Source organism: Oryctolagus cuniculus, chromosome 2, assembly GCF_051225735.1.
Source record: "Oryctolagus cuniculus isolate XC-2025 breed Fujian yellow rabbit chromosome 2, ASM5122573v1, whole genome shotgun sequence".
NCBI classification, from domain to species: domain Eukaryota; kingdom Metazoa; phylum Chordata; class Mammalia; order Lagomorpha; family Leporidae; genus Oryctolagus; species Oryctolagus cuniculus.
Genome location: NC_142868.1, coordinates 58,282,374 through 58,299,971, shown reverse-complemented (window position 1 = coordinate 58,299,971; position 17,598 = coordinate 58,282,374). Strand labels below are relative to the sequence as shown.

The 17,598-nt window shown below is 40.3% G+C and overlaps 1 protein-coding gene across 3 annotated transcripts in view; it reads right to left on the bottom strand.

The window, feature by feature from the left end:
* Window positions 1–1,993, bottom strand: part of WDR17 (WD repeat domain 17) — a 107,508-nt gene extending 105,515 nt beyond the window's left edge. Inside the window, exon 1 of one of the 3 annotated variants that reach the window (XR_016229932.1) lies at window positions 1,782–1,993. The gene's annotated coding sequence lies outside the window, so the exon portion shown is untranslated. The remainder of the gene's footprint in view (window positions 1–1,781) is intronic. The other 2 variants (XM_051832508.3, XM_051832497.3) reach the window with 2 other exon arrangements.
* Between the last annotated feature and the right edge of the window lie 15,605 nt (window positions 1,994–17,598).

The window sequence follows — 17,598 nt, the reverse complement described above, 5'->3', positions numbered from 1 at the left end:
TCTGGGCAAAACAAACATAAAATTGTTCCTACTTTTCTTTGAGTAATTTAAAAATCACCAGGAGCCTCTCTGGCCCAGCTAAGGGCTGCGAGGGAGAATCTGTATCAACAACAAAAACACTCTAGTCCTACTAGTCCCTCTCCTGGGAATAGAGGAACTTTAAAAGATTGTTTTTCTAAGCTAAATTAATTTGTGACTGTTGAATCATGGAATTATTATATATAATGGATAACTTGAGAAATTTTAGTATACCAACTTAGGTATTAAAATAAAAAGAAGACTTTTAAAAGTTTTAAGTAAGGATGTTTAATGTTTTCTTCATGGATGCTCACAGCTATTTAAGCACTCCTCTTATACCATCACAGGAGAAAGTAAGATCAATGTAAGTAAAAGTTAGCTGGTGTTTCTATGCAGTAGAAATTTGTGGGGCTCACTTAAGAAGTATGTGAATCTCCTTTCCATGCATGTCCTTTGAAATAGATCTTTGGTTTATTCCAATCAGAAAACTTTCCAGGAATTCTTAATGTAATGACCTAAACGTACTATTTATAACATTAATTTGTAAACAAAGCCCTAAAGCATTGTTTCCAAAAATTTTATTGAATTGAAACTTTCATAGTCACTGATTATTTAATTTCACATCACAGAACAGGAAATATTGTCAGACACCTTGTCAGACTTTTGCTTTCCAACAGGTAATACTATATATATATATATATATATATATATATATGTATATGTATATGTATATGTATATATATATAAATTATGCATTTTCTTGCAGAGTTAAGCAACTGAGGCAGAATCTCTACTGCCAGCCTTGCATCAGCTCTGCTCAAGCAGGGCAGTGATGAGAGAATTCACAAATCTACAGATACAGAATTTTAAATCCTTGTTGGGTTTACAAATCCTCATAAATTATTTTTCATTTATTTTCTGGTTGCTGCTACCTAGAAATGTTATTTGAATGATAAAATTGGTGATTTTAAACTCATGTTGTTGAGTTTTTAGTTGAATAAATTTTGCAAAATTTTTAAAAATGAACTTATGCTTGTTTTGTTGTTCAGTTTTCTCTGGAGTCAAAATATTTCTCACTCAGAAATGTATGTGTGTGTGTGTGTGTTTATGTGTGTGTGTGTGAGAGAGAGAGAGCGAGAGAGACTTTTGATGCATAATCAAACTTTTCACTAAGTCTCATTACAATCAATTGCTTTTCATTAATACAGTAAAAAAGTCATCTCGAATGTCTTTTTCCTTTTCATTCTTGATTGTAAAAGTCTGCACTTTTCTTGCTTTATGGCTTACTTACACCTCTCTTACATTCAATAGTTTTTCTGAAATGCATTTCCTTCTCTACCCAAAGCTTGTTACAATGCTAATATTAAAACCACGTTCAAAGGGATAAGGAAACTATACAGAACTATCTGCCCAGCGCAGTGTTGAGAATCAGCAATCTGAACTATATTATATATCAATCTGGATACATCTAATCATTTTAGGGAATGAAAATAAAACGTCTCGCCAAACGGTCAGCATACATTCCAGAGGTAGTTCAGGTACATACACGTTGACTGCTTGCTGTGCCTTGCAATCATCAGGTGTATGCCACTCCAACCCAGGGGATTAACCCATCAGGCATCACCGCGTGGAAGGCCCTGTAGGACGCACATACCCCAAGTCTGATCTAAGGGACGTCCAGACTCTCCTTAGACGACACTGCAGCGGCTCACAAAGCTGCGCTTGCCCAGGTCTCACACCCTGAAGCCCCACCGGCTCCTTACCTGAGGAGGCGGCGGCTGCTGCTGCGGACAGCCGAAGGTGCTGAAACCGGCACCGGGGAGAGTGAGCACGGATGCGCGCGGTCCCGCCCCGCCCTCCCCGCCGCCAGGTCGCGGGCTGCCGGGGGCGGGGCGGCCCGGCTCGCGGGATCCGCGGGGCTGGGAGGCGGGCTGTGCCCTCCAGCCCCGCCCCTGAGGTTCACGTGACATACACACTGGGCGCTGATTGGAGCGGCTGGGAGGGGAGGCGGAAGCGGCTGGCGACCTCCGGAGACTTGGCTAAGGGTGAGGTGGTTACCTGGCAACGGGGTGGATGTGCACTGGGGCGTCTGTGCATTGGGTGAGGCTTCCCGCAGGAGGGTTTGCAGTGGGACCGAAACGTGAACAAAAACTACGGCCCTCCAGCGTTCTCACCACCTTTCATACTGAGTCTGCGCTTTTGAGGAAAATGAGTCAAATATACAATCAATAAATCACGCTATCTATAGTTCCTGAGGGCGGGGGTGGGGAGCTTGGAGGAGCGCTTTGAGCTGCTTTGGGCGGCCAGGCTGCACTGGTCTAGAACTGTCGCCTGCAAAGTGAGTGCAGAATGCTGTTTCTGATGCATTCCATTCTTGTCTCTTGGACTCCAGTAGCTCTGAGGCAGATCAGTACGGCTGAAATTGCTTTATTACTCGAGTTGAGTGAAGATAATATATGTGCCTTCACAGTGTGCAACACTGACATGTTCCCTGTGAAATATGGTTGTTGGGTTGCTTGAGAACCGTCATTCTTACTAGATTATTTCTACCTCTGAAATACCTCCACTACTTATGGCCTTTACCCAACACCCTAGAGAAAGCCTGCATGTACTCCAAATACAGTGTGTTTAATAAAATCTATCAAGCTTTATGTGCAAAGCTGTGAATACTTGATAAGTGAGTGGTGTATCTCAAACAAGGGAAGTCCCTAGATGGAATCCCTTCTGTGCAGATTTTTCTCCTTTCTTTTAAAGTGTTCTTTGCAGAGACTATTCCCTACCAGGTCCCATATCCTGTTTTGTAAATTAAAATTTACTTTAAAGCTGACTTTCCACATGGACAATAGCTGGTTAAAAGCTCAGATCAGTTATTGCAATTCTGTTCCCCACATTCTAACAAAGTGCCTGATGAACAGCGGGTCTTCAACAAATATCTAATGCATGAACCAATAAAGAAAGAAAAAATTCAACACGTAACCTACTAGAGAAAGTATTAGGGACAAATACTATAAAATATTATAAAATAGAATAAAATACTATAAAATATATACTATAAAATAGAATCATATAAAAGTAATATGAAATTACTTCCGGTGAGGGAAGAGAAAATTTTTCTTCCAGGGTATTCAAAGAATCTTTCAAGAAAAAAAGGAGTCCTATTTGAGCAGAAACTTAATAAATAAGGTTTCACTTGATAGAAAGGGAGAAAGAATGTACTGTGTGGCAAAAGGAGCATTGCCAAAAAGCACAGAGTGGTGAAAGTGGACAATTGATTTTGTTGATTTTGACTTGTGTGACTTCTCTGGAGGAGGCAGGGGTCTGTATCCAAAGATATGATGGGAGATAGAAATTAGCACAAGATTAAACTGGAAAAATGAGAAATCCAAATTAGGCAAGATGCAGAATTCCACAGTCAGGTTGGAATAGAAGTTAGACCTTAGCCATTAAGCCAAGGGAACCCATTAACGTTTATGAAATCAGGGATTTTTCTTGAAGAAAGTTTCCTTGAAAATGTTGGAGACAAGCAAGGGTTTAGAAAAATGAAAAGTATTATAGGTTAAAAGGGAAATTCAAGCTCATGAAAAAGATGCTAATGGCTTAACTTAGGTTAATGAAAGTAAAAATGCTGAAGAGGGGAAAATCACAAGAAATATTACTCAAGCAATATACCACAATTTTTATTTGTGATGTATTTTATATAGGTGCAGTGCTGAATAACTGATAATACATACCAAGAGAAAAAGTTGTCAAAGACAAAATGTTTAGCTTGGTCCATTGATTGGATAGAAAAAATCTTTTATGTTATGCACATAACTGGTCCAAGTTTCCAGTTAAAACAAAACAAAACAAAACAAAACAAAACAAAAACCTAATGAGACATTCAAAATTATCTACTTGTGCACTCACCATTTAAAGATGAAGAAAGTATTGAGGCCTGGAACGTTATAGAATTTGCCCAAAGCCAACTACAGATACAAATGTGTATATAACTATTTCACAAGCAGAACTGGTATTATGATCCTATTCTCCCAATTGAGTACCCCATCCCTTTACCATGTTCTACTTTAGTTCATTAGTTTTGAACAAGAAAAGTAAACAACTACAACTCAAGTTAAAGCTAGAGAAACAACATAACCTAATTTCTGAAGAACTGGTCACTTTATTCTAATTTTCATTCTTTATTTAACAAACATTTAATGTGATGTTCTCATCTCACATGAAAAAAAAATGAGAGTCACACAGGCTGACAGTTTCAGGGCAATCATTAATTCCCAGAACTTCAAGTACAAGTTCTTCATGATTAAATTTATAAGTGGTGTGATTAGGGAAGCTAAATGACTAAGTCAATTTGTCTTCAAGGCCAGGCATGTTGGATGAGAAGAGTGGCTCTGAAAAGGTGTTCAAAGCAATTTAATGCTGCAAATACCATTTAAATAGGTATTCTGAATAAAAAATCAATCACAGAAATCTTTAATTTAAACTTTAGGAAAATTTAGCCAACAGGCTTTAGATCCACCAATTGCAAAGCCCTTACTCACTGTTTTAATGTAAAACTGGTATGAGAACAGAAACAGATGTGACCAAAAACAAAACAACAAAGCACGTTGTCAAGTTGACGGGCAGTAAATACAAATATAACTAAATACATAAAATGTCACTGCATGTAAAATAATTTGAAATTGAAGTAGTTTTTGATATATGCATTACCTTCTCTATGGAGATTACTATTAAGTTAAACACAGCAAATATATTAAAAATTGACATTTCTGTTATTTTTAATTAAGTTAAGATTTATTACTGTTTTATCTTCTTGAGGTGTCAAAGGGCTTAAATTAGCTAACAACTGCAGAAAGTTTGAGATTTTATTTCTGGAATGATATTGAGTTTTAATTTTTTAAATTAAAATATTTAAACAAAGTATAGAGAGTGCCCAATAAACATCTATATTTAACAAGTTTTAACTTTATATCATATTTGTATGTGTTTCTTTGAAAAATACACAAGATTTAGGTGTTTGGCACTGGTTAAGATGTCACTTAGAATGCTAGCATCCCACGTTAGAGTGCATCAGTTCAAGTCCCAGCTCTACTTCTGATTCCATCTTCTTGCTAATGTGCACCCTGAGAGTCACTAGGTGTGTCTCTTTGTTTCTCTGTCTCTGTATTTCCCTCTCTCTCACTCCCCCTTACAAATAAATAAAACTTTAAAATATACAATGACTCAATTTTAAAGGAAATGGTGTTAATGCATTTCTTTGAAAATGTAAAAAACGATGCTTGAATATATATTTGCATTGACTAATGAGAATTAATAAAAACAATGGCAAAATAATTATTCCTGGTTACATGGACATCTACATGAGCATAAACCTTTAATCTGAAACTGCTCATCTTAAAATAATAAATTTTTAGTATATTATACCCCATATATAAATATTTTTGTATGAGGTATGGACAACTTTTATGTGAGAAAGATAGAACTCCCTAAATCTAAAACTTTTTAATATGAGCAATCAATTTGAGTGTGTGTTTGCGTTACTATGTATGTATATAAATAAAAATTTTTCAAAGCCTTTAAAATAGATTGAAAAAATACCTACAATATATTGTCACAGTGAACAGACTAAGCCCAAGTAAATTAAAGCAAAGTCCAGATTTCTGATTCTAGAAAATATACCTTAGGTCATGTTAGTGTGAAAACAAAGGATAATCTTGTTGCTATGAATGGGAGTCCCATGTGAAGCAATTTGTTGAAAATATTTCAGAAGACTTTGGGATTCTAAGGCAATGCTTCTTTGTTTTAAGGTTTGTTTTCAAACTTACTTTGAACAAAAGATTTTAATCTTTTAGTGACACTAGGATGAAAGGTAGTTAATTTTTTACCTGTTTTTAAAAGCTTAAAAATCATAAACAATAATAAGCAAAAACCTAGCCTTCATAAAATCTTGTTCAGAGCATTGCCAAATTCCCTCTGGCTATGCTTTTTGAGAGCAGTTATGAAAGTAAACCTCAGAGGATTTCCTCTATGGTACTCTATTCTCAATTCATAGACACTTGCCAAAAAAGGAAAAGAGAAAAAAGAGTTTTTGAAATATGAAAGCTATATGTTACACTCTGTTTAAATGGATGGCAAAACTGACAGAATTTTGTGGCCTAGAAACTTTTTCAAGGCACACGATAGGTTGGATAAAGAATAATTATGTCGTATTTTCTTGCATATTATTTTGTCTACACCACCTGGTTCCTATGCCACCCTGATCTCACACTATATCTAGTTTGTTTAAGCATGAATTAGAGATTATCAAGTGATACAAATTCTTCTCTGTAAAGCTAATATTGAAACTTTTAAGAAAATTCTTGTCGCTCCCCCTCTTCGTGGAGGAGCAACACAGGACCCTGCGCTGTTCTTTCGTCTGCTCAGCCCTCCCCGGGTTTGCTGCTGGTTCTTCCCGGGTTGGCTACTATCCCTTCCACCTCCGTGGAAAGGCAGTTCCCCCTGGCCGCATTCCCCACTTCCGCAGGGGAGCGGCACACCGCCGGCCGGGTCTCTCGGGGGCTGCACGGGTTCCCTTAGATGTTCCCCATAGATGTTCCCGGTGCATGCCGTTTCTCTCCTCCTTTATAGTCCTCCTCCGCCAATCCCAACTCGGCTGCCCACACGCCGAGTACGCTGCTCTCCAATCAGGAGCAAGTCCTACAGTTTATTAGTTGAACTGGAGGCAGCTGCGCGGAAGCTGTTTACTTCTCTCCCAGCGCCATATTGTGGGAGAGCAGATGCATAGAATAAGTCTTAATTCGAGTAACTTAGTCTAGTCCGGATTGCTCCCCACAGATCCCCCTTTCTTTTTATTTTTTTGGCGTTGATACACGCCTGTCTTCGGTGTCCTGCGGCACACACTCTGCTCTACTTGCTAGAGTTGCCACAGGCTCTTACAAGTCCTATCAGGCAAACCGAATCCGGGTCCTCTCTTCGCCATGTTGTGAGGAGGTTTTTAGGCGCTGATGCGTGCCTGTGTTCGGTGCCCTGCAGCGCATGCTCTGCTCTGCCCGCAGGGGCTTACAAAACCTATCAGGCAAACCGAATCCAAGCCTTCTCATTGCCTTTTTGTGGGGGAGACTTATTAGTGTTGGTTCGTGCCTATCTTCGGTGACCTGCAGCTCATACTCTGGTCGAGCTGCTTGCTGGCGCTTACCGCCTTAATCAGGCAGACCGAATCCAAGCCTCCTAATTGTTGCATTGTGGGGAAGCTTTACTGATGTTAATTCGTGCCTGTCTTCGGTGACCTGCGGCGCATAAGCTGCTAGCCGCCCGCAGGTGCTCATCGCCTCACTTGATTAGGCAGACCGAATCCAAGCTCTCACATTGCAGTGTTGTAGGGAGGCCTTTTTATTTCTCTATTTCTCTATCTCCGGGCATTCCTATTTCTCCCATTTTACTTCTATCTTCCAGCATTCCTATTTTTCTCACTTTACTTCTAAACTTCTGTTTCTCTTATCCCTGCGGCTTTCCGGCACCTCGCCCCGCCGGCGGGTTCCCGGCTCTGCGCCGCTTCAGCCCGCGCGCCTCTCTCATCTGCGCAGCTTCCCGGCTTTGCGCGGCTTGGCTTCGCGCGCTCCGCGGTCTCCACGCTTAACCCTTTCGCGTCTGAACCACGGCCTACGCCAGCCCCGTTCCCTATCTATTCACGCCCCGTGCTCTCTCTGCACGCGGCGGCTTCCGCGAGTAACACAGCGTAGCTTACGTGTCCACCACTAGCATTCAATCTAAGTTCCCCGGGCTAGCCTGGCGAATTCAACCCAGCGTACGTCTCCGCCCCACGGTTTGGCTTCCCGTCCTTTGCTCCCCGGGCTAATCAGACGGATCCCAATCTGGCTCACGTTTCAGCTTCTGGTTTCAACTTTTCGCCCCCCATTCCCGGGCTAACTTGAGAATCCCAAAGTGGCTTTCGTATCCGCCTCGGCCTGCCCCCCGCGGCTTCAATTTCCCTAACACTTTTCTCTACCCGGTATGTTTCCCTAAGTTTTCTTCCAACAATATTCCTCCCTCATTTCTCCTGGCCTCTCCCCACAGTCCGCGTCCGAGTCTGTTTGTTCTAGCTTTCACTTTCGCTTTCGACCTTAGAGATTTCTCCCAGCTTCCCCCCGTAGTCCGTATCCGAGTCTATGCCTAGGCTTTCAATAGCTTCTTCCGGCTCCTTTTTCGTCCGGCTTTTCCCTAGGCTGTTTGCTAGTCTCTCCGATATTTTCCCTAGGCTGTTTGCTAGTTTCTCTCTCCGATATTTTCCCTAGTTCTTCCTGTTTCTTCCCTCCTAAGTTTCATATCCGTCCTAAGTTTCCTATCCAAGCTAGGTTTCCTATCCGAGTCACGGCACCATTATGTCGCTCCCCCTCTTTGTGGAGGAACGACACTAAACCCTGCCTAGGCTTCACATCCGAGTCACGGCACCATTATGTCGCTCCCCCTCTTCGTGGAGGAGCAACACAGGACCCTGCGCTGTTCTTTCGTCTGCTCGGCCCTCCCCGGGTTTGCTGCTGGTTCTTCCCGGGTTGGCTACTATCCCTTCCACCTCCGTGGAAGGGCAGTTCCCCCTGGCCGCATTCCCCACTTCCGCAGGGGAGCGGCACACCGCCGGCCGGGTCTCTCGGGGGCTGCACGGGTTCCCTTAGATGTTCCCCATAGATGTTCCCGGTGCATGCCGTTTCTCTCCTCCTTTATAGTCCTCCTCCGCCAATCCCAACTCGGCTGCCCACACGCCGAGTACGCTGCTCTCCAATCAGGAGCAAGTCCTACAGTTTATTAGTTGAACTGGAGGCAGCTGCGCGGAAGCTGTTTACTTCTCTCCCAGCGCCATATTGTGGGAGAGCAGATGCATAGAATAAGTCTTAATTCGAGTAACTTAGTCTAGTCCGGATTGCTCCCCACAATTCTTAAAAAGTGAGTGTGACCTTAAGTTAGTAAGTAAATCACTTGTTAATGTCTAGTTCTTGCCTCTCACATTAATTGCTTTTTAAAAATGAAATCCCATCATTTGCAACAAAATGGATGCTACTGGAAAACATTATACTGAGTTAAACAAGCTAGTCCAAAAAAGACAAATTCCATATGTCCTCCCTGATCTGTGGTAACTAATAGAGTACCTAAAAGTAATCTATAGAAGTGAAATTGACACTTTGAGATGCGATTACAAGTCTTGTTTGGACTGTTGAGGAACAGTATTTTTTTTCTTTCTTCATAGTATTTGTTGAACTTAGTTTAGGGTTAATCTTGTAAGTATAAAATTAACTGAAAATAGATCTTTGTAAAAAATAAGAACAGGTATGGGAGAGGGAAGAGGAAGAAGGGTAGGAGTGTGGGTGGGAGGGAGGGTAGGGTGGGAAGGATCACTGTGTTCCTAAATTTGTCTATGAAATGCATGAAGTTTGTATAGGTTAAATAAAAGGTTTCTAGGTTAAAAAAATAAAGAGCAAAAAAATTATTTTTTTAAATGAATGTTAAAAATTTTAAATGTGCATTTAATAGATTAATGCTTACAGATATTATTTTATTTAGGTTTTCAAACCCTTGCAGTAAATAATGCTTAAAAAAACTTGAAATGCTGAGGTGATCAGGAGACAAGATCCTTAGGGATTAATTTGTAAGCATTCTTTAACACTTTAATTTCAAGAGCATTTAAATTTAATTGTTTCTGTTATATGAAGGGACTTTTCCTTCCAGTTCATAAAAATGTGGTTAAATATGAGAGATTTACTTTTCCCAAGGTACAATCATTTTACACTTATAAGATGAATTCAGGATGATCTTACATGCAGTTCAAATAAAATGTCAAAATCTCAAGTTTATTTGGCATGTAAAGCAACATTAAAATTTTAAATTAAGGCAAAAACATTTTTAGGAGAGGAGAAAATGATAGTTAAATTTTTTAAAGATTTATTTTATTTATTTGAAAGACAGATTTACAGAGAGAGCTATAGACAGAGAGAGAGGTCTTCCATCTGCTGGTTCACTCCCCAAATGGCTGCAATGGCCAGAACCTAGCTGATCTGACACCATCTTCCTCCGCTTTCCCAGGTGCGTTAGCAGGGAGCTGGATCTGAAGAGGAGCAACCAGAACTCAAACTGGTGACCATATTGCATGTTGGCCCTGCGGCCAGGGCTCTAACCCACTGTGCCACCTCACTAGCCCTCTGCCCCTCTCTCCGCCACCCCCACCCCCCAGTTAAATCTTTACCAGACAGGATGGAACTTGCATATCAGTTACCTAAAAATAGATGGCTAGAATCAGCCAGGCAGTAGGGTGCACTGTAGTCAATACATAGAATTTCATTGTCTTTTCAACAGCTTGTGTTGGTGATACTTGGAGAGCTAGCTTTGGACCCATAGCCCACTTACTGAAGTAACAAATATGTAGAATTTAAATTTAGTTTATCGATTTCTAACAGATATCATATATAAGTTCATTGGGTAAAAGAAGACAATCTCAGGGTATAAGAGGACTGAAACAGCATTTGAGGATTAGCTTAAAATAGCATATTGGCTATCCTTTAAACTAGAATCATGTAATAGTCATAAAGATGACTTTAGTGTATTTATTCACCAGGGCTATTCCAAAATCTTTCATTGGCAAAACTAAAGTGATTCCTAGTTGAGATTTCTTGGGGGAGGGTGGGAGTGGGAGGAAGGGAGAAGGCAGTGAATTGAGAGGTGTGTATTGTTTTTACTCTCTCTATCAAGGGAAAAGTGTTCATTTATTATTAATTAAAAGAGCATGGTTGGCCAGCACCGCGGCTCACTAGGCTAATCCTCCACCTTGCGGTGCCGGCACACCAGGTTCTAGTCCCGGTTGGGGCGCTGGATTCTGTCTCGGTTGCCCCTCTTCCAGGCCAGCTCTCTGCTGTGGCCAGGGAGTGCAGTGGAGGATGGCCCAAGTGCTTGGGCCCTGCACCCCATGGGAGACCAGGAGAAGCACCTGGCTCCTGCCATTGGATCAGCGAGGTGCGCCGGCCACAGCGTGCAGGCCGCGGTGGCCAATGGAGGGTGAACCAACGGCAAAAGGAAGACCTTTCTCTCTGTCTCTCTCTCTCTCACTGTTCACTCTGCCTGTTTAAAAAAAAAAAAAAAAAAGAGCATGGTGATTATCTGCTTCAATAAGATATAAAATTTAGGCCGGCACCATGGCTCACTTGGCTAATCCTCCACCTGCGGTGCCGGTACCCCGGATTCTAGTCCTGGTTGGGGCGCTCTTCTTCCAGTCCAGCTCTCTGCTGTGGCCTGGGAAGACAGTGGACGATGGCCCAAGTGCTTGGGCCCTCCATCCACATGGGAGACCAGGAGGAAGCACCTGGCTCCTGGCTTCAGATGGGTGCAGTGCGCAGGCCATAGCGGCCATTTTGGGGGTGAACCAACAGAAGAAAAACCTTTCTCTCTGTCTCCCTCTCTCTCACTGTCTAGCTCTGCCTGTCAAAAAAAAAAAAAAAGATATAAAATTTAAAAATAAGGTTTCGAAGTGTCTGGTATCTGAAATAATATATAGATTGTCTCAATAAGATAGTCTCTTTTCTAATCATTTTAAAGTGAAAAACAGCTTTGAATTGCCACTAGATGACACTATTGTACCCTTAGTGAAGTAAAGGTAGATGCTGATTTCTTGGTGCATGTGAAGGAAATGCAAGTTGTGTCACACCAAATTGAAGTTGGAGCCCCTTCATTTGATTCTGTTTGCTCATTAACAGAATTCTACTCAGACCAATAATCCATTGCAACTTTGCTTGTCCAACTCTGAAGTAATATAATGATTATAACAGCTGTGATTTTAGCATTTTATTTGGAGCCAAACCAATGAATGCTAAGCATTAATCTTTCTCACTTCCAGGGTATATCTGTATATCTGTATAACAGTAGGTTGTGCCTGTGTCCCTTGTAGTTGCCTACATGTCAGTTCTCTCATTGGTTGTTATAGCATTGTGATCACTGCCTGGGATGCACAGGTGTGGAGAACATGTCAGTTCTCTCATTGGTTGTTATAGCATTGTGATCACTGCCTGGGATGCACAGGTGTGGTTCTCCTGATGGAATGTTTTCATTCCTGGAAGGCTGCAGTAGCTGAATATGGAATAGTCATCGTTCCTTTGACCTTTCCATCCCTTCATCCTCCGCATCAGTACAACTTAATGGGGGAGGATATATCAATCTTTTGGAAGTTCTGGTGTAAGAAAGGAACTATAATGTGGGAAAAAAAGCAACTTCAATCTACATGCTAAATACACCTTTCATTACTTTATGAAGGCAAAATACTCAAGAACTTAAAAGTTTAATAGGATTAGGATTTTTGCTTGATGGGTATCATAAAGTTGCTAACCTTCATATCCCTTCCTTAGTAATTGTTACTTAATAAAATTACTTCTTCCTTCCAAATTTTGCCATCAGACAGTCTATTCACTATCCAGAGAATCCATAAAGGTTACATTTATTCCTGAATCCAACTTCTTCTTATTAAAGAACACTGCTCTATTTAGAAAAATATATTCTAAAGTATCACTTCTTCGAGGTACAGGAATAGAGGAGGGAAGATAGAGTAAGGGGCGAGGCTAAAATGGCTGAGTCAGTGTGTTAGTGTAGACTGCTGGAACTCCAAGTCTACTATAATGATATTAGCAAAAATACGCAAACCACATCTGTTCCCTTCAAGGTCTATTAGTACTGGAGCTTGTAGGCATGCTCCTTTCCTCAGATTGGTAAATGTGTCACTGAGAAACTAAACACAGACATATAACATGCATATTTAAGAGGCACATGTACACCTCTGAAAACAAGGGACAATTAGCACAGTTGGAGATACAAATAGAGGTTGTAAATTGATTAAGCCACTTCTGTCTACCATACTGGGACTTCAAAAAGCTCATATAGAGTGAAACTGAAAGATCAAAATAAAAATAAACAAATTTAATTTCTCAACATAAACTCCATCAAATTCAAGCCAATTCCGTAAGCATTTAGACTATCCCTAAAGAATTGAAGGGTTCTGGGGATCTAACCATGTCAAAGCACTCTTCTTTATATTAGTAACTAAAGAAACATTGGTTCCCCTTAAAGGGTTTTGTCTTATTTTGCTTTTTGAATAGGAATCAGAAACAAATCACAAGGAGCCAGGTCAAAACTACAAGGTAGATGTCTAATGATTTCTCACAGAAACTCTCACAAAATTGCCCTTGGTAAGAAGAATGAGTAGGAGCATTGTTGTGATGAAAAAGGACTCGTTGGTGAAACTTTCCCAGGAGTTTTTCTGCTACAGCTCAGCTAACTTTCTCAAAACACTCTTCTAATAAGCAAATGTGATTGAACTTTCACTTGCAGAAACTCAACAAGCAAAATGCCTTGAACATCCCAAAAAAACTGTTTCCATGATGTTTGCTCTTGATTGATCCACTGTTGTTTTGACTTTTATATCTTGGTAGTCATTGCTTTGAGTGTGTTTTGTTTTCAGGATCACACTGCTAAAGCCTCCTGTTACAGTTCTTTGAAGAAACACTTCAGGATCTTAACTAGCTTAAGATTTCCATTGAAAGCTCTACTGTTGTATGTGGATGACCTGGGTGCAAGAGTTTTTGTTCCCATTAAGCAGAAAGTTCTGTGCATTTTACTTTTCAGCCAGAATTGTGTAAGCCAAGCCAGTTGAGATGTCTGTGATTTTAGGTATTTTTTGTTCTGTTCATCTTGGGATCTTTTCAGTTAGAGTACTAACAGGATTAACATTTCTTTGCAAATTGATGGTCTGCTGCTACAGGTTTCAACTTCAGCATCATCTTATTCTATCTTAAAACAGTTTTTCCATTTTCCATTTGTAATTTGCTGACTTCTTTGAGGCATTATACAGTTTTCATAAAAATCAATGATTTCACCATTTTTCTATCAAAGCTTCACCATGAGTTTGATGTCTGTTCTTGTTTCAATTTTAGTATAATTCATGTTGCTCAGATGGGTGTTCTTCTCATACTGATGTCTTATCCTTCTTAGTTTCTCTAAATAGAAAATGTTCAAATACATTATAACAAGTTAGTATTAGTATATTCTGGTGCAAAACTCTTTTGAGATCCATGCATTTTTTTCATAAGCATTTCCCATGGACTCTTTGAAAATTCCTTGTACATGTTCTGCTTGGCTTAAAAACTTATACAGTATGTTCAATAAAGAAACAACATTTAAAAATCAGGGGATTTAATTGAAAGTTTATTATGCTATCTTCTCTAACAAATCATAGGGGGCCCTTATCCTGATGGCAGCAACCATCAGGGGCTGGCGCTGAGTAGTCATCAGTTCTCTAGATGAGGCAGTTGAACTTCTTTCCTAGGCATTCACTCCTTTTCTTTACATTCCACTCTCTTATCTTGCATACAATACTTGCTTGGTCACTGCCATTATAGGCATTGAGGTTTACAACTAAACTCATAAGGAGAAAATGAAGCATTTTTTTTCAAATTATAAAGACTTATTCTCTACAATAGCAATAGATTTCATACTTTACATTGTGTAATTTGAGCATCAGTTACTCAGGAATGGCTTCAGAACCCACCTGGCAAAGGAGACTGCATGGCAACAAGCAGTGATTGGTAATGGCATAAACCGCCCCTTTACCAGATTGGCTGCCTTAGCTAGATAAGCTGCTGCACCAACTGAAATAAACGAGTCTGTGAACTGCTCACCTCTAGCCTACTTTCACTCGATTCCCAGTGTCTGAGTCATGACTCTGCACCTATTGCCCACACCTCGCTCCTCCTCTCAGAACAAATCCACAACATCAATCAACCTCAATAGACCAGATTTTTTTATTCCCTTTGACATTAATACAACTGGACCTGTGTTTCAGTTTTCTGTGATGTTTTTCCACAGTGAGTTGATGACTTAGTATTGTTGCCATGTAAAATTTTCAGCCAGTTAGGAGTGATCATCCCCTTAAGTCACTAGCTTTGAATATCCTTTCCCTCCCACTTATTCTGTGACTATTACCAATGCCATTTTTAGAAAAACAAAATAGAAGCTCACTGCTGATCAATGTATCCCAGAAGGTTTTTTTCTCTTAGCTACAACAATGTCTTGAAGATATTGGAGCAAAAGTAAAACTTTTTATCCAATAGTTCTATGTTTATAGATTTGTGTGACCTAGGATATCTTCACTAGATTTTTAATGGTCAGTCTTCCATCTATAAAGTTCTATATTATAGTTTTAGTTATCTTTGAATTCAGAAGGTAAGTGGATTTTTATTTTTTAATTGACTATTTTAAAAATTTACTTGAGAGGTAGAGAGAGAGAGAGAGAAAGAATGAGAGAGAGCTCCCATTTGTTCACTAATTAAATGCTTACAAATGGGCAGGCCTGGACTGGAGTTGAAACTGGGAGCTGGGAATGCAATCTGAGTCTCTCACGTGAATAGCAGGGATTCAGTTACATGAGTCATCACCTGCTGCATCACAGGGACTGCATTAGTAGGAAGTTGGACTCGGGAGCCAAAGATGGAAAACAAATCTCAAATACTCTGAAGTGTGATATAGGTGTCTTCACCATTACACTAAACGCCTGCTTCGTGAGTGGATATTTTAGAATACTGGCCACTGCATACAGTACTTCTTGAAAACTGCTAAGGAAGGAAAGTTCAAGCCCAAAGCCTTGACCTAATAGAACCCTATGTCAATAAGGAGGAATAACTGCAGTTAAGGAACTTTAAGTAATTTGAGTGCTTAATACCCTCTTGGAAGGAGAATTCAAAGAACAGAGATTTGTAGGTAAAACCAAACATATAGCTAATTAGTAGCACTCTAAGAATTATGAGCTCTCATTGCTTTATAATCCATATACCATAAAGGGTAAAGTACTATCTGTACTTTTTTTGAAAGATTTTATTTGAGAGTAGAATTACAGACTTAGAGAGGGAGAGACAGAGAGAAAGGTCTTCCATCTGTTGGTTCTCTCCCCAAATGGCTGCAAATGCTGGAGCTGGGCCAATCCGAAGCCAGGAGCCAGGAACTTCTTCCAGGTCTCTCACATGGGTGCAGGGGCCCAAGCACTTGGACTATCTTTTCACTGCTTTTCCAGGACATAAGCAGAGAGCTGGATAAGAAGAGGAGCAACCAGGTCATGAACTGTTGCCCATATGGGATGCCAGTGATATAGGCATAGACTTAGCCTACTATGTCACAGTGCCAACTCTGCAAAATCTGTATTTCCTGAGTGAACACAATGCACCAATCCATATGAAGAATGCTAATCCATCAACAGTTTTTGCCTTTGGCTCAGCATCATTGCTTTAGCACAAAGAGGCAAATTAATCTCAGCCTAACATTTGTGTAATATAGCTTCAGTCTTAAGTGGCACTAGGAAAAGCAATTCAAATTATAGGGGATTCCAATTCAATCCCATCGAGGTGGCATGTACCAATGCCATCTCACTGTTCCAGGTGATCAATTTCAGTTCACAATTGATCATGGTGGAGGGACTGGGAGTCAAAGGGAGCACATAGACAAGTCTAGTACCTGCTAACGCTAACCAATGGAGTAAATAAAGGGGAGAGTGATCCAACATGGGAAGTGAGATACTCAGCAGACTCATAGAATGGCAGATGTCCTAAATAGCACTCTGGCCTCAGAATCAGCCCTAAAGGCATTCGGGGCTGGCTGAAAAGCCCATGAGAGTATTTCAGGCATGGAAAGCCAAGACACTCTGGCAAAAGATCTCTGTGAGTGAGATCCCAGTGGAAAGAACAGGTCATCAAAGAAGGAGGTACCTTTCTCTGAAGGGAGGAGAGAACTTCCACTTTGACTATGACCTTGTCTAAACAAGATAAGAGTCGGAGAACTCAGAGGGCTTCCATAGCCTTGGAAACTCATGACTGGAGCATAGGGAGATTACTGATGCCATAGACAGGAGTGTCAATTGGTAAAGTCAACAACAGGAGTCACTGTGCACTTACTCCTCATGTAGGATCTCTATCCTTAATGTGCTGTACATTGAGATTTAATGCTATAACGAGTACTCAAACAGTATATTTCACTTTGTGTTTCTATGGGGGTGCAAACTGTTGAACTCCTTACTTAATGCATACTAAACTGATCCTCTGTAAAAAAAAAAAAAAAAGAAATTATCAATTCCCAACTTGACTCTCACTGGGATTAAACATGACAATAGGTCTGCTCTGATTTCATCATCATTTTAAAAAAATCATCTATTATTTTTCACTTTATGTTTCTGTGTGGGAGCAAACTGTTGAAATCCTTACTTAATGTATACTAAGCTGATCTTCTGTATATTAAGATAATCGAAAATGAATCTTGATGTGAATGGAAGGGGAGAGGGAGTGGGAAAGGGGAGGGTTGTGGGTGGGAGGGACGGTATGGGGGGAAGCCATTGTAATCCATAAGTCGTACTTTGGAAATTTATATTCATTAAATAAAAGTTTAAAAAAAATTATATATATATTTGAGTGTATATATATATATATATATATATAACTTTACTATTGCTGGTGGTTTAGCACTGAACATTATAGGAAACCAAAGCCAGAGGATGAGCAAAGGAAACTAGTAAAAGCCCAC